The sequence below is a fragment of the Pan troglodytes genome, chromosome 16 (genome assembly GCF_028858775.2).
Source record: "Pan troglodytes isolate AG18354 chromosome 16, NHGRI_mPanTro3-v2.0_pri, whole genome shotgun sequence".
Lineage (NCBI taxonomy): Eukaryota > Metazoa > Chordata > Mammalia > Primates > Hominidae > Pan > Pan troglodytes.
Genome location: NC_072414.2, coordinates 28,408,547 through 28,433,826, shown reverse-complemented (window position 1 = coordinate 28,433,826; position 25,280 = coordinate 28,408,547). Strand labels below are relative to the sequence as shown.

At 36.8% G+C, this 25,280-nt stretch overlaps 1 long non-coding RNA gene across 1 annotated transcript in view; it reads right to left on the bottom strand.

Moving 5' to 3' along the window:
• Nucleotides 1–802: 802 nt before the first annotated feature.
• LOC107968509 (uncharacterized) overlaps nucleotides 803–25,280 on the bottom strand; it is a 43,784-nt gene continuing 19,306 nt past the window's right edge. The window contains exons 3-4 of the long non-coding RNA XR_008539279.1: nucleotides 6,024–6,229; nucleotides 803–932 (exon numbers count right to left, since the gene is read on the bottom strand). This is a non-coding gene — a long non-coding RNA (uncharacterized LOC107968509). The remainder of the gene's footprint in view (nucleotides 933–6,023; nucleotides 6,230–25,280) is intronic.

Below are 25,280 nucleotides of genomic sequence, written 5' to 3'. Positions count from 1 at the left end.
CAGGTCACAGTTGAAAAGTCATTTCTTCAGGGACCTCTTCCCTTACCATCAATACATAGTTAGATCTACTTTTATATGATCTTTAAAACTCTATAGATAGACTGTCTTAGATTTAATTAACAATCTAGATGTAGATACAACGCTACAGTCAAATGTTATCTATTCAGAAATTTTGTACAATTCCTGGGCAATTAGAAATGTGTTACAAATTCCTTCATTACCGTACAAGAATATCTCTGTAATAGGCAGCCTGCACAATGGCTCCTTAAGATCCCCCCTCCTGGAATTCATAGCTTTGTGTAATGTGTCTCCACTCACATGTGAGCTGGACACCGTGACCCTCTTCTAATGAAGAGAACACTGCAAAAGCGATGAGATATCACTGCCAAGATAAGGTTACAAAGAGATGGTGACTTCCATCTTGCTGGCTCTCTCATGGTCTCTCTCTCTGGGCCCTTGCCCTGAGAAAAACAAGATACCATGTTGTGAGTGGCCCAATAGACAGAACAAGATAGCAAGGAACTGGTGCCATGCTAATAGCCAGTGAAGACCTGAGGCCCACCACCAGCCACTCACCAGTGAGCCAGCTTGAAAGTCAATTTTCCCTTGGTCCAGCCTTGAGATGTCTGTCACAGCACATTGATTGTGACACTGTGAGAAACCTTGAGTTAGGGAACTCATCTAAGCCAAGCCTGGCTTTCTAACCACAGAACCAGTGGGAACAAATGTTGTTTTAAGTCATCAAGTTTTGTTTTGGGAAAATTTTTACTCAGCCATAGATAACTAATACAGATTTTGGTACCTGGAGGTGATGTGCTGCTGTGGTGAATAGTGGGTCAAGTCTGGAAGGATTTTGAGGGGTGTGTCAGAGAAAGGCTAATTTTCCTTGGAGTTCTGGAATGGATTTCATCTGCATCTCCTATAAATTCAGGCTAACAAGAAAACATTAACAATAAGTTCTTGAGTTATATTTGACAGGGTTCTCACCAAAAATGCTGAGATTAAGGTGCCTTAAATATGATAGATATCCAGGCTAGTGAATATCTGTAATTTCACCTACTGGTAGCCTTTTATATGCATAATTTCCATCCTCTAAGACATATAACATATACCACACACAGCGGATGTGTATGGTGATTTGATGTGGGCCAGGATGCTCTTCTACAGCTTTTTACGAGGTTGTGAGTTTCCCCATTAACTTTTTATGGGTATCTGGCTCGAATCTGTGCCTGTGAATAAATGATCACCCTTTCTTTTTTTTTCTCTCTTGTGGAAGTAATGCATTTCCATGCCACTTCAAATCTTGGTTCCATTTGCTAAGTAATTTATATTACAAATATGTTCTTAGCTCATGTATAACTTTCTTAAAAGTCTGATTATCTGATTTTACTGCAAAGAGAAATTCCTTTTTGCAACATCTTGAACTAAATCTATTTAGTGTTTTTGTTTTCATAAGTAGGAAAAAATTTGTTATCTACCCTGAAGGAATTTGCCCTCATGTATAATGGAGAAAGAGATGCTTATGGTATAAGTGTCTAAAGACATTTGAGTCAAGACAGTTAAGAGTATAATATTGTGATTTTTAGATGGCATTCCTTTGAAAGTGAATATAATTAAATATTTTTACGTATTATTAGGTAATGCATCTGTATCTATCTATCCATTATCTATACATCTATATCTATCTATGTAGCTATCTCTGATTTAACAGAATCCATTTCTCATTTCATTGCAATCGGTAAAAAGAAAATGCAAGTCTAACCAATCTATGTTTTAAAATAATGTTGTATGTAAATTGGGGTCTATTTAGATCAAGCCTATTCATTTAGTATGACCTCTCCTTTTCCACGTAACTTAGGAAACAGGATATTTGTGCATCCTTCAATTACAGCCCAGTGAGAAAAGAGGTAAATATGGGAAAATGCCTTTGGTCCCACTGGCATGTGATTATTCCGCAGAATTTAAGTGATTTAGTAGTAACATGGTCCAGCCTTCTGGACTGAATCGTTTCAGCTTCCATCACCACCTAGGACTTATACACATACATTTGAAATAACCTGTGTTAATGAAAATTACCTACTGGTCAATCTTACATATAATAAGAGAGTGCTGCTTAGGTGGTATGCTTTGAAGAAGTTTCTCTGTTGTAAAATATCTTCCTCCACAGCGTGCCGCAGAGTTCCAAATTCCAAATATTCGTTTATCCATAAGGGTCTATAAAGGAGCTATACATTTCAACCAGCTTAAGCCATCCCTTGAAGAGGGGTTAACTAGTAGCTGGTGGCTAGTTAGTTTGTAAGGATTAATTAGCTTATTTGAATAATTGCTACTCATAGTTATGCAGCAGAAGGGCCTCAGGCAATAGACGCACACAAGATTGGGTTTGATGGAAGTGGCTGAAACCAATACATTGTATTTAGGGTAACTAAGCTTAGTGACCCCTCTATCTCCATTCCCCGTAGATGAGAGCCCTGAAAATCTAGGAATCAGATAAACATGGAAGCAAAATGGCACCAAAAAATGGCAGAGCAAGGTCTTGAAGACACATTGTATTTTTGTCCATCTTGCCTAGGACTGGAATTTGTTACATTTCCTTTTTTTGTTAAATATAAACAACTCATAGATGAAGACTGTATAATAAATTTCTATGTAAGGACGTTTATTTAATTTATTTATTATTGTCTTTAACATAACATATTATAATGAAGAATTCTTATTTTTGGAATGATTTTGTTGATAGTTTCAAGTGCATTTTTCATAATTCCACTATTAGAATTTTTACAATATTTTAATAGACATCAGGTATATAAAATTGGACTCCAATAATCTTTGGTCATCATTAATCCACTTATGGCCCTGTAAATGTATTCATTCATGCAGTGTGTTACACAGTCAGTCATGAGTCCACTTTTCAACACACAAGTTGAGGCCTTGACAGTAACTTCTGTCTGGCTATGTGGTTCTCCTCAGTCCCCTCATCTGTCTTTTCTTACCTAATGCAATCACCATCCCAAGTCCTGTGATCATTGTTCTCTTGCATTGCTTCTTATATCATTTTATCCCATCTAACTGTATTTCTTAAAAGCATATTTATATTTTATTTTCATTATTTTTAGCTTTAAAAATATGCTTTATGTAGACATTAGTGACATTTTAAATATAAAATTATTAAGATTTTCTATATTGCTGCATTATGAATATCCACACGGTAAATTCATTCATTTTGATTGTTGTATATATTTTTTAAATTATTTTTTAACTGAAACTACAGTCTCCCTTTTCTTTCCTTCCTGCCTCTCCTCCATAACTCCACTCTCCTTTTCTCTTTTCTCCCTGGTCCCTCCTGTCAGTCCTGCTCTTGCTCCTGTATTCAGGACATGTAATTGCAATTACCTACTACACATCTGCACTTGCAAGTACTGTAGTTACCTTCAATCATACTTCTAAAATAGATTTCCCATATATATATATGTATATTTTGAGACGGAGTCTCGCTCTGTCGCCCAGGCTCGAGTGCAGCGGTGCGATCTCGGCTCACTGCAAGCTCCGCCTCGTGGATTCACGCCATTCTCCTGCCTCAGCCTCCTGAGTAGCTGGGACTACTGGCGCCCGCCACCACGCCTGGCTAATTTTTTGTATTTTTAGTCGAGATGGGGTTTCATCGTGTTAGCCAGGATGGTCTCGATCTCCTGACCTCGTGATCTGCCCGCCTCGGCCTCCCAAAGTGCGCCCGGCTATATTTCTTCACTCCTCACAACTCCCCATCAGAGGACCTTGGGACATAAGTTAGCATTCCAGAAAACAGAGTTTGAAAATAACTGTCTGAAGCAGTAAACTGATGTATGCATAGATTAGGAATCTCTTTATAGTTTACTTCAGTACTTCTTAAACTTCAGTGTGTTTCAGAATCATCTAGAGTGCTTGTTAAACCACACGTTTCTGGACCACCCTCCCAGAGTCTCTGTTTATTAAGTATGGGGTGGAGCTTGATAATTTGCATTTCTAACAAATTCTCAGGTGATGCTTATGCTGTTGGTCTGCAAACCACTCTTTGAGGACTATGGGTGTATTAGAATTTTTTTTTTTTTTTGAAATGCACCTGGCCCCAAACCTTATATTAGTCTCAAAGGATAGAAATAGGTTTGGGAGCTGATGTCCAGTATGCCCATGGTCAGTAATCTAGCTAATAATCGAATAGTCTTTCAATTATGCAAGAAGAAAATATTGATTCTTATTTTAAATTCTATGTGCAAATTCAAATTAATACTTGCCTGTCTTGTATACTGGCCAAGGATCTTGAAATTCAAAAATGAGTAAGTTTTAAGGTGGTTTCATTTATTTTCATACTTTTGTTGCATGCATTCTGATCACATTCTTTAAATACTACTTACCGATAAATCTCACTTTACCCAATAGATGTGATTTTGATAGATTGCGTGTAGGCCACAGTTCTGTATATGAAATAATATCTTAAATGCACAAAGGGAGCCATCTATTAAAAAATTTATGTTAAAAAGTTCTTTTGAATTGTACATAATTATTCTTCAATTTACATCTTTTGAGAATTTAAGATTCTGCCTATAATGTTGTCTTGAATGCAGCATACATACACAAGAGGTGCAGTAGTATCTCACAGATGCACCAGGAAGACAAGAGCTTTTAAGAGAAATAATAACTTCTCTTAGATATCCATGTGCAATTTTAACGGCAAAAGTGGTACATTTTCACTAGATGTCATGCACAACTTCATGCCTGGCTATCTTTTTCCAGCTCATAAATGCTACTGATTTGCAGATGCTAGGCTGCTACAATATCCCTATAAACCTCACTTAGAAGAAACACAGCTTCCGGCCTGGCGCAGTGGCTCACGCCTGTAATTCCAGCAATTTGGGAGGCCAAGGCAGGCAGATCACCTGAGGTCAGGAGTTCGAGACCAGCCTGGCCAACATGGAGAAACCCCCATCTCTACTAAAAATACAAAATTAGCCGGGCATGGTGGTGCATGACTGTAATCCCAGCTACTCAGGAGGCTGAGGCAGGAGAATCGCTTGAATCTGGGAGGTGGAGGTTGCGGTGAGCCAAGATTGTGCCATTGCACTTCAGCCTGGGCAACAAGAGCAAAACCGTCAAAAAAAAAAAAAAAAAAAAAAGAAGAAGCATAGCTTCCATCAAAGTAAGTCTTTAAAAATATTTACCAAGCTGTAATAAACAACACTCCTCAAATGTGCTGGATATAAAAAAATAACCTCTTGAGGGGCGACAGCAGTGCTGTTTTTACTCATAAGGTGCTGCACCCTTGCCAACACTAGTAAATGATGTGGTCAGTGGGGCTCATGAAAATAAAACTTTTCCCTTTTTCTTTTTTTTTTAATCTGAGGTGATGATCTATATTCTTTTCCTGAGTTATTCAAATAGATAAAAATAACATCTTTTCAAAAAAAACTGTTCCCGGCAGGCAAGAAGATATTTATATTCAGTACTGAGAATAAGGATCTATAGTTAAGTAAATGGAAATGTACCAGATCAAATTATATCGCCTTTAGCAAATAATAGCAGTGTTAGCCCCTTGGTACTGACCAAGTTGTTCAATACCCTTATTAACTTGTGTTATTTAAAGTGCGAATTCAAATAGCATAGGAAAAATTTTGGCTGCAATGGGAAGTGGTTTCCTTCTGCCCCAGGACTGAGGACAACTTGGAAACTTGAGCGATGCCCCTATGAGCTAGAGGGGACCATGAGCCCACATGAGTCTAGTAGCAGTAATGGTCCATTGACTGTATTTGGGAAATTCATCTGCTGACTGATCCACTCCATAAAAGCAAAAGAAATTGAGACAAGGATGAAAGGCAGGAGGAAACTTAATAGGAATTAAGTGCAAATCATTGAAATAACCATAAATGAAACATTCCTGATGATTTGCCTCACATGAATAGGCACTATTTCAGTTATGAGTATCTTTAAAATTCTTCAACTCTTTTTCTTACCCATAAAATATTTTAGTTGTCCCTATGTATTTTTCTCACCTGTTTCTTTTTTGGCTGTCTTTTCTTCTCTCTCATTTTTCTCTTTTATCTCTCTTTCCCACCTTTTCTCTTTTCTATTTTGATTTCCTTCTTTCCTTTTCTTTCTGACTCCTTCTCTGTACCTCTTTCTTCTTATTTATTCTCCCCCTTTTTATGCCAAGCATTGCATAGGCACTGAACAGATCAGACAAATGATATGCTGGTTTCTGTGAAGAGTAATGAGAAAATAGACAGTAGTAGTAAACTAGAGGCACTGTAAAAGAGCTAAGGGACTGATATTATAATTTGGCATCAAGCACACAGCAGATTAGCTGACTTACGCTTCTAGCTCTAGTCACACTTTCACAAAGCAGGTCCGTCATTTATTACCTGTGCAATGGACTTCTAATGTCTCTTCTTTATGTTGCCTACAAGTCCATCCTTCCCACAGCTGTCAGCCTTCTCATCAGATTTCTCACCAGCTTAGAAATTTACTTCCAATCAATCAACTCATTCATTCATTTGACTATTTACCCAGTGATGAATGTACAGTCATGCATTGGTTAACAAGTGGAATATGTTCTGAGAAACGCATTATTAGGTGATTTTGTCATTGTGTGAACATCATAGAGTGTACTTACACAAACTTAGATGATATAGCCTACTATGTACCTAGTCTATATGGTATATATTGTTCCTAAGCTACAAACCTATATAGCACATTACTGTACTGAATACTGTAGGTAATTATAATATAATAGAGTTTGTGTATCCAAACAGATCTAAACATAGAAAAGATACAGTAAAAATACACTATAAAACACAAAAAAAGGATATACCTGTATTACGCACTTATCAAAAATGGAGCTTATAGGACTGGAAGTTGCTCTGGGTGAGTCACTGAATGAGTGGTGAGTGAATGTGAAGGCCTAGGACATTACTGTACACTACTCTAAACTTTATAAACACTGTACACTTAAGCTACACTAAATTTATAAAAAATATTTTCTTTCTTCAATAATAAATTAACCTTAGCTTACTCTAACTTTTTAACTTCGTAAACTTAAAAAAAAGTTAAACTTTTTGAATCCTTTTAAGTAACAGCTTAAAACACAAATGCATTGCTACGGTTGTACAAAAATATTTTGTTTCTTAATATCTTTACTTTATAAGCTTTTTTCTCTTTAGTTTTTTTTTTTTTTTAACATTTCAAACTTTTTGTTAAAAATGAAGACAGGAACACACAAATTAGCCTAGGCCTACACAGGTTCAAGATCATCAATATCACCGTTTTCCATCTCTACGTCTTGTCCCACTAGAAGGTCTTCAGGGGCAATAACACACATAGAGCTGTCATCTCCTATGATAAGAATGCCTGCTTCTGAAATTCCTCCTGAAGGACCTGCCTGAGGCTGTTTTACAGTGAACTTTCTTTTTATGAGACAAGAACACTCTAATGATAAAAAGTAAATACATAGATCAAGTAACATAGTCATTTACTATCATCAGCAAGTATTAGCTACTCTATATAATTGTATGTGCTATGCTTTTATAAGACTGACAGTGTAGTAGATTTGTTTACACCAGTGTCACTATAAACATGTGAGTTATTCCTTGTGTTACAATGTTAGGATGGCTACCACCACTAGGCAGTAGAAATCTTTCAACTCCATTACAATACCATGGGACCACCATCATATATGCGGTCCAGTGCATGACTGAATTTGGATATGTTTTCTTCCAGAAATTTTTCTATGCATAATTTTTAATAATTTATTACATCGCTTTTTTTTTTTTTTTTTTTTTTGAGAGAGTCTCACTCTGTTGCTCAGGCTGGAGTGCAGTGGTGTGATCTCAGTTCACTGCAACCTCTGCCTCTCAGGTTCCAGTGATTCTCATGTCTCAGCCTCCTGAGTAGCTGGGACTACAAGCGCGTGCCACAACGCCCAGCTAATTTTTGTATTTTTTTTTTTTTTTTTTTTTTGAGACGGAGTCTCGCTCTGTCGCCCAGGCTGGAGTGCAGTGGCGCGATCTCGGCTCACTGCAAGCTCCGCCTCCCGGGTTCACGCCATTCTCCTGCCTCAGCCTCCCGAGTAGCTGGGACTACAGGCGCCCGCTACCACGCCCGGCTAATTTTTTGTATTTTTTTTAGTAGAGACGGGGTTTCACCGTGTTAGCCAGGATGGTCTCGATCTCCTGACCTCGTGATCCGCCCGCCTCGGCCTCCCAAAGTGCTGGGATTACAGACGTGAGCCACCATGCATGGCATATTACATCACTCTTAAGGTAAAAGTCTTTATTCCAGGGATTTGATAAATTTTAGTTTATATTTTCTTTTTCTACAATTTATCTTTCCTTATTTCTTAATTTTTAAATTTTATAAGTTTTTTGGTAATAATCTTTACATAAAGCTGAAATTTATTTTGGACCCAAATTGATTATAGTCTCCAAAGACCAAAAAATAACCTCTAAAACAGATATTGAATTTTTCTTCATTGTCTGGAGATTATGCTAGATTTTTAAAGTGGGTTGCTTGGAATCTTCATATAGCTATGCAAGACAGGCATCTTCACATTTGTTTTATAGCTGAGAAACCAGAAATTCTGAGAAGTTAAATCATTCTTCAGAGGTCAAACAAGTTGTAGTGATATACTGAGACTCAAATTTGGTGCTAATTCAGAATTTATGGTCTCTAGTTCACTAGGAAGCCTAAATGTGGAATTAGTCTTTACATACTTCTTTTCAAAGCTGTATGTCAGATTTTTGCCTGATCTTTCTTTCCGATCAACATTAGAAATATTTTGTTGTTTTTAAAAATATCACAATACACTTCTGATTGGATTTTGTATAATATATACATATAAATTAATTTGGGAAAATGGTATTACATTGTGTGTTATCTTTTATCCAGGAATATAATTTTTTAGATGTATTTTAGTAAATTTTTAATAGTTTTTTTCATTTAGGTCTAATGTATTTCTCAATAAGGCCATTTATTGCTATAGTCTGAATGTTTGTGTACTCCTCAAATCATCTGCTGAAATCCAACCCCTGAAAGTGGTTGGAAGTGAGGCCTTTTAGGAGGTCATTGGGTCAGAAAGGTGGAGCACTAATTAATGGAATTAGTGACAGATATGGTTTGGTTCTGTCCCCACCCAAATCTCATCTTGAATTGTAGTTCCCATAATCCCCACGTGTCGTGGGTGGGACCTAGTAGGAGGTAATTGAATCTTAGGGGTGGCTACCCTCATGCTGCTGTTCTCATGATAGTGAGTGAGTTCTCACAAGATCTGATGGTTTTATAAGGTGCTTTCCCCACTTTTGCTTGCACTTCTCCTTGCTGCCAGCATGTGAAGAAGGATGTGTTTGCTTTCCCTTCTGCCATGATTGTAAGTTTCCTGAGGTCTCCCCAGCCATGCTGAACAGTGAGTCAATTAAACATCTTTCCTTTATAAATTACCCAGTCTCAGGTATGTCTTTATTAGTGGTGTGAGAACGGACTAATACAATGACCCTCTAAAAGAGGCCCCAGACTGCTGCCTTGCCCTTCCACCATGTGGAGACATAGCAAGAAGACACCATCTGTGAACCAGGAAGTGGCTCCTCACAAGACACTAAATCTGCTGGTGCCTTGATCTTAAACTTCCCAGCCTCCAGAACTAGGAGAAATCAATTGTTATTGTTTATAAGCTTCCCAGTTTCTGGCATTTTGTTATAGCAGCCCTAATGGGCTAAGACATTAATTTTTTGTTGTTACTGCAAATGATACATTTTTCATTTTGCGTTCTAACTAGTTATTTTTTACCTATGAGAAGATATCAACTTTTAAAATACTTTTGTATACATGCTGGAGTTTTAGAAATCAAGTGTTGCAATGTCTTCAGTTTTCTTTCAAATGCCTTAGCCAAAAAATAAAAAAAGAGAGAGAAAAATACACAAACAAATAGAAATATGAATCAAATGAGAAAAAAAGCCAATGTAGCAAAATTTTAACAGTTGGTGAATCATGGTTAAAAATGCAAGTGTCCATTGTACTACTCTTTCAGCTCTTACAGATGTAAAAGTTTCTGAAATGAACAGCTGAAAAAATGATCCCATCTTTCATCATTTTATTGAACTCTCTTATTCTCACATTTATGTGCTGATTTTTTGTATGGTGAAGTTCCAGGTACACAACAGTATCAATTGTAAATTATCATAATTTTCTCTTATCTTTCCTAATAATAACACATAATTACTGCTTTACATCTTTTTGAAATTAGTCAAAATTTCACGAACAATGTCAAATAAAAACACCGGATATAATTTTGGTACTGTTCTTGCCATGTCTAATTGATACGACTCTAAATGTAATTTCTTTTTTAGGTATAAGATTGATATCTATCCATCATCTGTTTATCTTCATTATTATTTAATTTGTTAAGAAACTTTTCTTTGTTGTCCATAAATTATCCTTCAGCATGACTGATAAATTTTATCAATGTGTTGAAAGTACATTTTTTTCTAGTATTACTAATATTTAAGTTTTGCTAGTTTTTCTTACCAGAGACTAACAAATGGTGCCAGCAAAATTCAAGGGACATGGTAAATGCATAATAAATGTTTGTTAAATAAATGAGAAGCAAGGATTAGAGAAAAAGTACAATGAAGAGAAGAAGAATAAAAATAATTTGGATCTTTCACTCATGGTGCTGCCATAGTCTTGATTTAAGAGAGATTTGTTTGATTAGAAGTCGAAATATTGCTTTCATAAATTACACTGAAATCTGGGGTTGATTTCTCCTCTTAATCTGGTGCTAACAAATAAAGACGTAGGGTTTCTCAAAGCCTAGAGAAGGGCTGCAAGTCAATCTTGATGTTCCCCTATCCTGTGCTAATATGTGTTATATCGTGACCCTAAAAGTTAGTTGTTGGGTTGTGAAGAGAAACTCAGTGTCATTATGTTCTAGATACTATTAAGGGTTCTGAGAGAGGCAACTTAAAACTCAAAATCTGGCTGGGCACAGTGGCTCACGCCTGTAATCCCAGCACTTTGGGAGGCCGAGGTGGGTGGATCAAAAGGTCAGGAGTTAGAGACCAACCTGGTCAACATGGTGAAACCCCGTCTCTACTAAAAATACAAAAATTAACCGGGCATGGTGGTGGATGCCTGTAATCCCAGCTACTTGGGAGGGTGAGGCAGAGAATCACTTGAACCTGGGAGGCGGAGGTTGCACCGAGCCGAGATCGTGCCACTGCACTCCAGCCTGGGCGACAGAGTAAGACTCTGTTTCAAAACAAAACAAAAACGCTCAAAATCTGTGCTGGTGCTCACCTGTGTCCCAGCTACTTGGGAGGCTGAGGTGGGAGAATCCCTTGAGCCCAGAGGGGTTTGAGGCTGCAGGGAGCTATGATTGTGCCACTGTGCTTCAGTCTGGATGACAGAGTGACACTCTGTCTCAGAAAAAAAAAGCCTTGAAAGCACCATCATCGTTAAGATTAATATTGCTTGTTTTAATCACAGCGATAATAGGAATGACTATAAATATTTTTAAATGTCGTAAGATGTTTCACAACATCTTAGTGGTTTTTTGTTTGCTTCATGAAAGACTGAAAGGCAGTCAGCTACAGGGAGCTAAAGGTGGCCAGTGGATGAGAAAGAGCTTGAATTTTGAAGGCGGAGCTAGGCTGTGCCACTAACTAGCTACGAGGCCTTGGTAAAGTAGCTCAGCTCCTTTAAGCTTCTAATTCTGATCACTTCACAAAGCTTTGTGAGTATTAAAAGTAAAGAAAATTATATAAATGCTGACGCATAGTAGGTGCTCAATATATGTTAGTTTTTTGTCTTAACTTTTTTCTTTTCTTCATATGCAGCGTTTTTACAATGTGTAAATGCTTGTTTACTCTGTTCTGAATAACAATGTAGTGGACGTCATTACAGTGGAAGAAAATGACAACTAAGGAATCTGCCTTTGTGTTGCATAACTTTACAGTCTTTCTTGTCATACAAATAGCATCTGTAAATAATGTCTCCAGCGGTTTTCTAGTGGTTTTCAACTACTTTCTCATTTTACGAAACTATTAAAAATGAGCTTTAACATTGATTAGTAGCTTTAACATCTGATTACCCATTGCAAGTTACCTTTTTCCCTTTTAGTATACTTTTCATGATATACTATGTAGGAGAAATGTGTAAGAAATCTTAACTTCTAGATAATAAACTAAAGGAAAATTAGAACAAAGTCAAATTAAAATTAGAAATAGTGGTAAGAAAAATTGCATGGTTTTTGTAACATGCTGAATAAGGAGGCTATTTCCAAATATCAGAAAGGTAAGAAAGCTCTCCCTTAATTTTGTCAACCTTGCTAATGCATCATAATAAAGGATGAGCAATTCTTTTAGAATTATTTTTGGGTAGTGCCATGAAAAATAACAAATCATATCGTAGTGGTTAAGCTAACATTTGAAGTCTAATTTTACTTGACATTTTTTTCTGGTATGTGAAGAACTATATTTGCTAAGAATACAATCTATCCATTGAAATATCTAAGTTATTAAGCAGTGGAACAAAACAATGCTGCCATTATATAGTACTCGAAACTGACAGATAAGAGCTGATTCTTCTAGCAAACATATACTTTGATAAGACTTGCCTCTCAACCCATAAGTAAAACTCACTGAACACAGAACAATGTACCATTGACCATGAAAGCTTTAACATCCTATACATTTTTTGGACATGATATTCCATCCATCCAACCAACCATCCATCCATCCATTCATCTATGCAACTGCCCATGCTTTTATATTTAAAAAACAAATTACCTGAAAATACTTTTCTGTGCTTTTGTTTCTACAACAATAAACCTGATTTTTCAGCCAAAGTCATTATTCTTTTTCTGTTTAGAAATATATATTTGTTTAGAAACATGAGATGTAGGACAAGGTCCCTAATAAGTGGTCTCTAAATATTGTATGAATCAATGTCTACTGGAAATGAGACAGATCAATTATTAATTCATATTACCTACTAATAGCTATTTTTAAATGGTTGCTTCTAAAATTTACCTAGTTTCTAGTTCTACGTAATTATTTGAACTTATGCAAAATGAATCTACCTGTGATGGCATATTTTGGAAGGAGTTTTACCATGTTGTTATTAATAATATAGAGACATGTAGACTAAATAATAGTATAGCTAGTGAATTTGTAGCTGTTTGAACAATGGTCACAGAGTTTTGATTAATGGATCAATATCAAACTGGAGTAGCGTCTCCAGTGACATGCCAGAAGTATCTGTCCTAGATATTTTTTCCTCATAGTTTATATGAATAATTTGAACAAAGACTTAGGCAAACAAATCATGTTTGTAGAAGTTGCAGAACTGTGAGAACTATATTAAAATATTGAACCTATCAAATCAGTACAAAATCAACACAATGACGTTCAATAGTCACACACACACACACACACACACAAATACACATATCCCAAATGTAAACTATGTGCATATATAATATGCATATATATATGCACTTCATGAAATATGCATCCATCAAAAAGTAACTTATAAATAGAATACCCAACAACATAGTAAGATGCCTGTGATTAATGCTAAAAACCCAGAATACACATTAGATAATCTTAATCTATGTAAACAATTATATGTCAATGAAAAATTCAACATATATACCCCAAATGTTGTCTTTATTTTTCTGCTACATGTTATCTCTCAGTTCTACTTCTTTTTGTTTTAATTTTTATACTGAACGTATATTTCTAAAAATAATTATATAATTATTTAATTTTACGAATATAATTAAACAAATGGAAAAAGATTGAGGATGCCTGGCTTAAAACAGTTAATATTAATGGCTAATGATTGTTGCAGTTTGTTAAATATCTTGTGCTTTCTGTACTTTACCTCATTCAATCCTTGTAACAGACTTTAATTAACTTAAGCCTCACGATACCTATATGAGGTAAGTATCAACATTATTCTCATTTTAAAATTCAAGCTTAAAGGCCACATTGTTAGTGTCATGCTCTGAAAAGTTAAACATGAATGCTCAGTGGGGCCAATAAATAACTTTACAAGTTATAGTAAGGAGATTATGTATGTAATGTATTTGCCTTAGTATTAACAAGCAGAAAGCTTTTATGATTAGCTGTACTTGTTGGTATGTATACGTACACACACACATACACACACACATACAAAGATGGTGGTAGTAGTAGGGGCTATCAGGATCATCTTACAATATTTAAAGTGTTATTTTGGCAGGTCACAACTGCTCACAACTGTAATCCCAACACTTTGGGATGCTGAAGTGGGAGGATCAGTTGAGCCCAGGAATTTGAGACCCGCCTGGGCAACAGAGCAGGACCCTGTTTCTACAAAAAATACAAAAATTAGCTGGGCATGGTGGTGCATGCCTGTAGTCCTAGCTATTCGGGAGGCTGAGGAGGGAGGATGGCTAGAGTCCAGGAGGTTGAGGCTGCAGTGAGCTATGATTGCACCACTGCACTCCAGCCTGGGCATCAGAGTAAGACTCTTAAAAAAAAAAAAAAAAAAAGAGAAAAGAAAAAAGAAAGTTATCTTACTGAAAAGAAAGAAGACTTTTTTTTTCTGGCAATTTCAAAGGACTGAACTAGGACAAACATTGTGGAAATTACTGAATGAAGATTTCCATTCAATATGAAATTCCTAAGAGATTGACTTACTTAGCCCTTTATTTCTGGAAATAATACAGAATCTGAATGATCATGTATCAGCAATATTTCATAAAGGATTTATGTCGAGTGAGGATTTTTATTAGATCTTCTATTTGTTTAAAGCTCTGCAGTTCTTTTTAACGCTTTTTCCGTAATTCAATTATATCTTATCTTCCTTAATTCTTAATTATTTTCCATGTTCCTCACACATATCTCATATTAAGAAGTGCATCCTTCTCTTTACTGCATTATTCTCAATGTAGACATTTGTTATTGGAACAGAATGAATGTTCCACTCACCGTCACAGCTAGAAACTATTTAACATTACTTCATTCTGGGCTTCAAGTGTCCATTACAAATAAATCTGAGTTTTGGATGAACCTGATAAGATGGATGTTGTCCAAAGAAATCAAATATCATCTCCTTTCCATAAGATGGGGCAGGTGGTGTCTCAAAGGCTTGGTCTGGGCAATGATTTGGAATTTGGAGCCAAAGAAGGTGGAGGCAATTAGCACAGACGAGTCTTTGGGGTTTCTGAGGTCAGTAAACAAGGCAAACAGTCTGGGAACAGTTGCCAAAACTAAATGGAACAAAACAAGGAGGATGAACCAATTCTCAGAGCCAAGAGGGTAGAAAGCAAGAGCAGAGGATTTCAGTAACGGGTTAGAGCAATGGGGTGAAGGCAAGAGTGGAGGAATTCTCTAATCCAGATTTCAGATGATGCCACATCCACAGCCTTAGTGAGTGTGGCCGTGGCGAGGAGGGGCATATGCTGAAGTTCACTCTCAAGGGACACCTTCAGGCACGAGTTTATTAAAAAGTATTTAATGACTGCATCATATGAACAAACACTTCGCTAAGTACATTGAGAACTACAAAAACAACACAGGCATACATCTTGTTCTCAAGAGATTACTTTGTAATAGATTGGAAAGATATAAATAGAAATAGAATAACAAGCATATGAATATATAATTATACATAAGTTAAGGGGTAGGAGAAAATGGACTTATTTATCACCTGGTTAGTAAATACGTAAGTGGGCAAATATGAGAGGAAGATTGGAAATAATTTGGAAGAAAACATTTCTAAAGCTTTTCAAGACATATTACACCATCTTAAAACTTTCTAGTTCGGTACAATTCTCCCAAACAGAATTGATGAAAAGAACTACATAAAATAACAGTAAATAAAGCTTTAGTGTTAAGAGGAAACTGGCAATCAACCAATCCATGCCCTCTGCTTTACAGATGGAGTTACCGCAGCCCAGAGTGGTTGGAGGGCTCGACTGAATGACACAGCAGTTCTGTTTGTTAGCACTCCGTTTGTCTAATTAATGGGCACTCACAGGAAATGATTGTTCATGTGAGTCTGTATTAACTAGTGGTAAACCAGTTTTAAATTTCACGTGGATAAGTTTGATAAATCTGGTGTTCAACACCTGAAAGCATTGAGACTGATAAACCTGTTCAAAATGATGCATAAACATTTATACAACTCCCAAGCCATGTGATGGCTGACTGATATATGTACCAACACTGTGTGAAAATGCCTTTTGGATTCCATTATTACTTCTTCTGGGGCTTCTTCAGAATGTACTATTAGAACATGCATTATTACAAATATTACGTTTATCTCATCAAACGCTGGCATGGAGCATGCCAGCCATCTCCCTTCTACTGCCTTTAGACCAAGTCATTGCCAAAAAAATGAATTCTTAATATTTTCTATTGTGATTTAATATTTGCACTAGAAAATGATCCTGAAGCTTGCATTTTTCTATGATGTCTTCTATATGTGCTTTTCAGAGTAATTGAGGGAACCAAAGATGTAAAATATGGTTTGTAGGTGCTCAGTGGTTTTAATTTTATAATGTCTAACTCTATTTATTCAATTTTTGCAATGAACTTTGAGGAAAAATAGCATTATTTTGCCTGGATTTATGTGAGAAATCTCAGACACAGAAAGGTCAGAGTGTGTGAGTGATAGAAACAGCAACAACAACAACAAAAATCTGTGGATTAATGACAAGCTTTTATTCCCCTAGAAGCTCTTTTCCAACAAATATGGTATCAGTAAAATTCAATAAAGAAATTCTTTGTAGCCTCCATTTTAGTTATATAAATAATTATTTGTAGTTTCAGCAAGGTGTTAAAAGAAAAGGGTTACTAATATTATAGATATAACTGCCAATTCAAAATATTCTTGGCATTAAAATTGTCTTTTTCAGTAATTTTCTTAGACAACACTACAATATTCAAAAACATATGGTGTTTACAATTTCACCCACAGGCTATTTTTCCAAAATGACTTCACTGATGGGCAATCATAGGATTTTCAAAATAGATTTTCAATGTAAAATTTTACTTCCTCCATCCTTTATCTGATTCTTAACCCTTTGCTACAACCACACCATTCACCAAAATGGGCAACACACTTATTATGCTGTGGGAATAGTAAAATTTGCATGTTTTATTTCACAATCTATCTAAAGCAGAAATGAGTTTATTATTTTATTTATATATGCAAATGTATAAACACATGTAATGGTATTATGTGTATGTGTATATTATTCATTCTTTCTCTGTATACATTCTACATAAACCTACAAACTGATATTTATTTGAGGATGTAGAACCAATTTTATTTATTGTGCAAGGTCTAACACAAGATTTTAGTCATGACCACTACTCAGAACAGTAGAGAAGTTTGATTAATACAGCAGTTCCATTTTCACACACTGAGAAATAGGGCATCTATAAGGCCAATCTGGAGTCCAGAGCATTCAAAATAGTTAGTGTATGTGGAGTAAATTCTTTACTGACAATTAGGAAGTAGTAATTTCTAGCTATATTTTTGTGAACATGTACTATATCTCTGATTCTTGAAATATAACTTCATTTTATTTTAAGTTAGAGTTAAGGTCTTACTCTGTCACCCAGGCTGGAGTACAATGGCATAATCATAGCTCACTGCAACCTTGAACTTTTGGGCTACAGGGATCCTCCTGCCTCAGGCCTTCCAAGTAGTTAGGAGTACAGGTATGCACCTTTGTGCTTCATTATTTTTAAGTTTAATTTTTATTTATCTATTTACTTATTTTGAGACAGGGTGTCACTTTTGCCCAGCCTGGAGTGCAATGGTGCGATCTCTGCTCACCACAACCTCCGTCTCCTGGGTTCAAGTAATTCTCCTGCCTTAACCTCCCGAGTAGCTGGGATTACAGGCATGCACCACCATGCCCAGCTAATTTTTTATATTTTTAGTAGAGATGGGGTTTTGCCATGTTGGTCCAGCTGGTCTCAAACTCCTGATCTCAGGTGATCCACCTGCTTCGGCCTCCCAAAGTGCTGGGATTACAGGCATGAGCCATCGTTCCTAGCCACTAATTGTTATTTATTTACTTTTTTTTTTTTTGACAGGGTCTGGCTATGTTGCCCAGGCTGGTCTCAAATTCTTGTCCTCAAGTGATCATCCTGCTCGGTCTGCCAAAGCACTGGGATTACAGGCATGAGCCACTGCACCTGGCCACATCAATTTTTCTAATTCTGCAAGTTAGACATTGTTGAGAACTAAGTCACATGGAAATGAAGTCATTTGTCCCACATGATACAGATATGAAGTGCTAACCAGAATTTGAACCAAGATTTGTCTGGTTCCAAAGATTCAATAAAGGAGACTGGGATGGGATGGTGATCTGTTAAGGCAGAATGTTGAGCAATTCTACTAAACCACGATTTGATCATTTGAGGGCTGCCCTAGCCTATTGTGCAAGAGGTTCGGCGGATCATGTACACTTGTATGCATATGATCTGTCCAATTTGTCAACAAAGTGGAAAGGAATAGGGTGCACTTATGAAGGGCACCAGTCCTGGAGTCATTCAGATCTAAGTTGGGGCTCAAGTTATGTTGCATGCTAATTACATGACCTGGGCAGGTTATTTACCTTCAATACGTTTCAATTTTCTCATTAGCAAATTGATCCTAGTGTTAGCATTATTAAGGATGGTTATTGCAATTTATTGAGATAATCCATGTGAAATCTGCTTTAAAGGGTGCTTGGAGTATATTACGCACCCAAAGGTGTACTGTTAATTCTTATTACGATAAAATGTAAAAGTTACAATATTCACTTATATATTTACCTAGTTACTTTATTATAACACAAAAACTACTGCTCTAAAATAGTTCTAAGTGGTACAGGAGCTCACCAAGAAAGATAATAGAATAACAAGTATTCAGAGTTGGAATGCCATGAAGGGCAAATGATAGATCATATCTTAAAATACACATTTTTGTGCTTTATTCAAACGATAGAAACGGTAGACTCTTGCTTGCAGCTACGCTGGCTAGTGACCTAGTACAATGGACAATTGCTTGATATTTTAAGGCATTCGCAAGGGAATGAATATTTAACGAAAGTGTCCATATTAAACACCCAACAGTATTTTTCCTTTTTTCAATGAGGAAACTGAGTTTCAGTTAGATTGAATAGTCTGCCCAACATTTTGTAGGTGACAGAGCCAGGATTCACGGTCAAGTCTAATCTGCCTCAAAGCCTGTGTTCTCTCCATGATTTCAGGTGTGTGGTTTAAGAATTGGAAAGGGCCAGGAACCAGGACTTAATCTAGTCTTACTTCTGCCACTAACAGGCTATGTGACCTTGGCTAAGTCATTTGACTTCCTTGAACCTCAATTTCCTTTCCTTTTGGAATACAAAGACATGAAATTGACAGTGGTGTTGAAATCTTTTGTGAGCCAGGACTTCTTTTTTTTTTTTTTTTTTTTTTTTTTTTTTTTTTTTTTGAGACGGAATCTCGCTCTGTGGCCCAGGCTGGATTGCGGTGGCGCGATCTGGGCTCACTGCAAGCTCCACCTCCCGGGTTCACGCCATTCTCCTGCCTCAGCCTCCCGAGTAGCTGGGACCACAGGTGCCTGCCACCGCGCCCGGCTATTTTTTTTTTTTTTTGTATTTTTAGTAGAGACGGGGTTTCACCGTGTTAGCCAGGATGGTCTCGATCTCCTGACCTCGTGATCCGCCCGCCTCGGCCTCCCAAAGTGCTAGGATTACAGACGTGAGCCACCGCGCCCAGCCGAGCCAGGACTTTTCAAGGGAATTCCTATGTGCTCGTTGAAGCCTCCCTGTGTCTCGCAGCTCAGGATGGTTTCCAGAAGACTGCTTAGTCCGGGTAGTCAGCAAGTGTCAGCGAATTAACCTTCAGTGGCTCTTCCATCAGCAAGGGACAAATGTTAGTAGATAAATATTTCCGCCTTCTCTCCTGCAGCGAAACTGTTGTAAGAGGCATGTTCCACAGTCTCTCAGAGGGTCCCAGCCAGATGGAGTGCCATTTGTCCACAGTGGTAATCCTCTTAGTAATACCTTTATTACCTTTCCTTCTTCTCCCCCTTCCTCTCCATTTCCCTCACAGTGCTTCTTGGATTTGCCTCTCAAATAAAATATTTGCACCCAAATCTTGTCTTCTTTTGGAGGAATCTACGCTAAGACAAGATTCACTATATAAAACAGGTTAAAAATGGTCGAAGCAGTCCCATATGCTCAGTGACCTTCTTGCTTCTCTGAGGTGGATCCTAAGAACAACTGCTAGGCTGGTTTTTATTGAACATGGTTTGGAAATCTCTCGAACAAATGATTCCTGAGACCCACCCCAATTCCAATGCTATCATTTTGTGAGTTTTATTATTCATCTGAATTCTTACAACTGGTCTTTGGTAACCAGAAGAAACCTGCAAGGTGATGGAGAGTGAATAGCAGTCTTTGAAATAGCACTTTCAGATTTTCTTATGCTATGTAAATGTAAATTGTCATTTTTTCAATTAAAAAAATAGATGGAATCTTTTCTACTTATAAGCTATTCCTTTATAAACTAAAACATTAACTTTTTAATATTAATTTAAGAAAACCCATCTAGTGCAGATGGATTTATTTTTCTCCAAGATGTATGATTTTTAAACTCCTCAGGATATTTGATCTTGTTATTTTTAATATACTTTAAAAAACGCTCTTTTTCTAATTTTAACTTCAATCTGTGTTCATTGTAGATAATTTAGGCATTACAGGCAATGTTGAAGAAAATGAAAATCATGTTTTTTCCTTCTATTCTTAGATTTTATTTGTATATGTGCTTATAAATCAGCACATATGTAAACACATACACATAAATATATACTTAAAACATTAGGATAATATTTATAAATAGTTTTGTATCATTTGAAAAGCATAACATTGTTTCACAGTATTTTTCAGTGTTAATAAATATTCTTCAAATCATCCTATGCCATATTTGATTTGTTTTTTTTCCTATTTTTGGACACTGATACTGCTTCTTATGTGTCACCATTACATGAAAAAAAACTTGCAAAAATCTTTGCCTAACTCTCTGATTTAAAATTAATTCTTAGGCATAGAATTACTGGTTCCAAAGGTAGGAGCAACATTAAGTCTCTCGATACATTTTATCTTTGAGAAAGTCAGCATATTCCAATTAGAAACATGTGAGAGTGGCTTGCTTTCTTTTATTTCTTCTTCTTACTTTCCCCTCATCATTTAAATAGCATTGAAGAAAAAGATTGAAAAGTGAAAACTCCTGCTTGTAGCAGCTCTGCCTAGTGACTGGGTAGACTACTTTATTAATTGGATTTTAGAAGCTATGCCCAGTATTTTCAAGAACTATTTATTCTAAAACTGTGAACGCTGCTCAGAGCTTATATAGCTTTGCCTTTGCTATTAATACAGGCCACAATTTAGATTCTGTGTTTTTTCCTGTGGAAAAGCATCATGGGCCGGAAAAATCGTGGTAAAGATTTGCTCATTCACACAATTTTGTTCATTCTAAGCAGAGGCTGAGATGCCATGCATGCTTCGTGACACAGAGGAATGGAAGTTTGCTTTTGACAAAAGAAGAAAAAAAAATCTTAGCTTTTCAATAGCAAGTAGCAGAACATAAAACACAATACGGAGTTAAAAATTTCCCCCACTCTTTAGAAAAAAAATACTGATATCTCATTTGGATGTTTTCTTTTTTTTATTGCAGTATTATGCAAGGAAAGTGGTACTTAAAAAGCCATAATCCGTTGCTAAAGGCATTAGTTTCCTTTTACAGCTCAGGTGCAAATGCAATATGCTATGAAAGACATGTTACAGGCTTTAATGTTTCTTCTAATAAACAGGATAGGATCGTAGTCCATGTGAATTTTTGAAGCCTAGAAAATTTCAACTAAGAACTGCAGTGAAGATAGAGATTTAAAACCACAGCAGGAACTCAAAACCAAGCTAACATAGTCCATTATTAAAGGAGACACTTTCTTACATGAGAATAAACTTACTAAATTATTCTCTCCTTTCAGTTAAGTATTTACAGAACAGTTTGAGTCTGTGAAAAAATATTTTGTGGTATCAGAAAGCATTCGAATGTTTCAGGTGAGAAATTTAATAGCCACCTTTTCAGAGACACTTGGGGATTTTCAACGATCGGGTTAGAACATGCAGGCGCATGTCATGTGGTTAGGTAGACTTTGCAGGCCCTAAGTACTACCGTCTAAACCTCAGTGTGTTGTTTCTTCACCCTCCTTCCCTCTGTCTGGTCTGTTTATGTATGTGGGAGAAGGCTTGTTGAGTGTGGCTGATCTCTCCCAGCTGTGGCCTCTTCATTGACTCTAATTTCTTTCTCCATAGCTCATTTGGACCCAAGCAGTGGTGAAATTGCTGACTGGTGAGTGTGTCCTGCCACAAAAGCCATAGGCAAGATGTGGCCACAACCAAAAGAGCATGAAAGATGGAAAACACCATCTGGATCATGCAATTCAAATCACATCAACTTCTCTTTTTTTCATTTAAGAAAAATCATCCACACAGCCTTTTGTTGCTTTCTGCTGTGGCCAGAAACCACTTAGGTTGCAATCCTCTGTTAGTGAAAGAGAAAGTCCAAAGGGACTCCAGTACATACATTGCCCCCTTTCAAGTTTTATGCACAGTTTTTTTTGGGGGGGGATTGGGGAGAGTCCACATCTCTGCAGACTTTTATTCAGCTTGGAACCATAGAAAGTAGCTTCTGACTGTACATCTGTCATTGATCGCCCCAAAAGGGCTCACTGCACTCCATGGGTTGTCATCCAGTTGTTAGATAAGGAGAGTTTGTTTTCTGTTTCAATATAGCTAATAACCCCAAAATGAGCAGGGAGTTCTAGAGAGTTCATGTTCATATCCATTTGGGAAAAAAAATATCACAATACCCTTCCCAGTTTTTCACCAGATTTAGTCATTCTTTGGCTTTGCTGTGTGATGAAGATCTATAGTCTTATGTTGGTGTATTTTGACAGTAGTATTTTATAATAAATAAATGATCTGGTTGCTTTTATTTTAATCAAGAATCAAGGCCCATTTTCTAGCCATGAGGATAATTAAATAATAATTTTGTCAGTGATTTGGGTTCATCACAGATAGCATTCATTTCTGTTGAGGGATGTTAGAGAAGTATCGTCATATAGTAAGAACGATACTGGAGTAAGTGTCAGCGACTGAGCTCTGTCACTAAATAGCTCAGTGACTTTAAGCAAGTCATCTAACCTCTTCTGCTTGTATCTTCATCTGTGATAGGAGGATTGAGATCGCCTCCTTCTCTGCAAAGCCACTTCTGAATCTTCAGAATGAAAACTGGGGAGCAAAACATAGATGGCATTGAATGATGTCTACTAAGTGCCAGCACATGGAAGACTACTTAAAATGCTCTCTGTGTATTACCCGTTGCAATTGTTCAAGGCAGTAGGCGCAATATTATTATGTACATGTTGTAGGTGATGACATTGAGACTTAGAACGTTTAAGGAATTTCCCAAAGCCTCAAATTACTTATAGGCAGAGCTGGAATAAAATCCCAAGTCTCCCTGGCACCAAAGCCTGTCTGCTTCATAATTATTGAGCATTGATTATGACCACAGAAGTTTTCTTAAGCCAGCCCATTTAATCTTCCAAAAAAAAAAAAAAAGAAACCAAAAAACACTGTCAGGTTAATATCATAATTTCCATAATTTCCATGATGCAGATAAGGAAATTTCAGGGTAGAAAATTAAGAAACCTACCAAGAGTGGCGTGAGTTATGTAGAACAGGGGAGCTAAGATTTATTCTTATGTTAGCCTAATTCCCACAACCAAGCTCTTTCTACTACACCAATTGGATGCCTGGTAAACCCAAGTTTGTTGGAGAATTAGGTAGCATTTTGTTTACTTTGGTTTTGACTTTAGGTTGGTAGGGTCAAATTCATTTGGCTAAATGTTAGGTAGTATCATGCAAAATGTTATTTATTTTCCTAATCTCTGGACATAGCCCATTCAAGCTGGACAAACCAATAAGACAAGTTTGGGTTAATTTTCAGAGCCCAAACAAAACCTTGGATAATCTGAGAGAGCAATGCATGATTGGCTGGGGAGGGTGATGTCACCAAGATCAGATCCATGCTATTCATTTTTATAAAATGGTCTTTTATAAAGTGAGATAATTTAAGAGTTCAAACGATCTCTTCAGGAAAGATGAGTAGATACTATCTTGAAATTTGGAGAATATCATGGAACATCTCAGTTTTCTTGTTCTTTTTAACTTCACAACTTTTTTTTTTTAATATAATGAAGGCATGACAATAAGTAGGTAGGGCATATTGGACTCTTCTCAAGTAAAAGCTACTAAAGAGAGAGTTTCATTTCAGGGTGACTGCATCCCACAGAAAGAGTGCTCTCCAGCTCCAGACTTGCACAGGGGGAGAGTCACGATCCTCTCTTTATGGAACATTGACATTCCTGCAAATGAAAAGAAGTGCCTGTTCGATCTGCATAGCCAGAACACTGGGTCAGGAGTGTGACTAAGAGGTGGATCACCTTTCTACTGACCTGGAAGGGCAGCTGAGGTGGTTCCCATCCTTATCTCTGGTAAGACTTCAGTGCATTTCACTGAGAGCTCCCCCAGCTGCCTCTGTCAAGGCTGAGACCTCGGCCTACCATCAGTATTGCATTTAGCCACCTGCTTTAGTCACAACCAATTTTTACCCATGGACACCTCCACTACTGGCATGAAGGCTGAACTATTCATACTAGTAAATAAAATACTGGGGAAAAATAAAAAAATAAATCAATGCAGACCACTGGGGTATAAGGAAGCTTCAAGGGACCTCTGTCATTCCAACCCCAAACCAGACAGTGAACCTGCTCACACACTGAGCACATTGCTACAACAACAAGCATTTGAGAAAGCCATCATACAAAGACTGCCTATAACTAAGGAACTCGTATAAAGTCTTCATCCTTGAATGCAACAAGAGACAAATTAGGCTACAATGAACTATAAACATTAAAGCTGCATTCTTAAAGGGGAAGAGATTTAAAAAAACACAGTAGAGTAAAAAGTAAACTCCAGAATAATTAGAAGAAATAGTCTACTGAAATGAGAAGGAACCAGAAATATTATTCTGGCAATATGACAAAACAGGATGCCATAACATTCCCAAAAGATCACACTAGCTCTCCAGCAATGGCTACAAAATAAGAGAAAATCTTTGAAATACCAGATAAAGAATTCA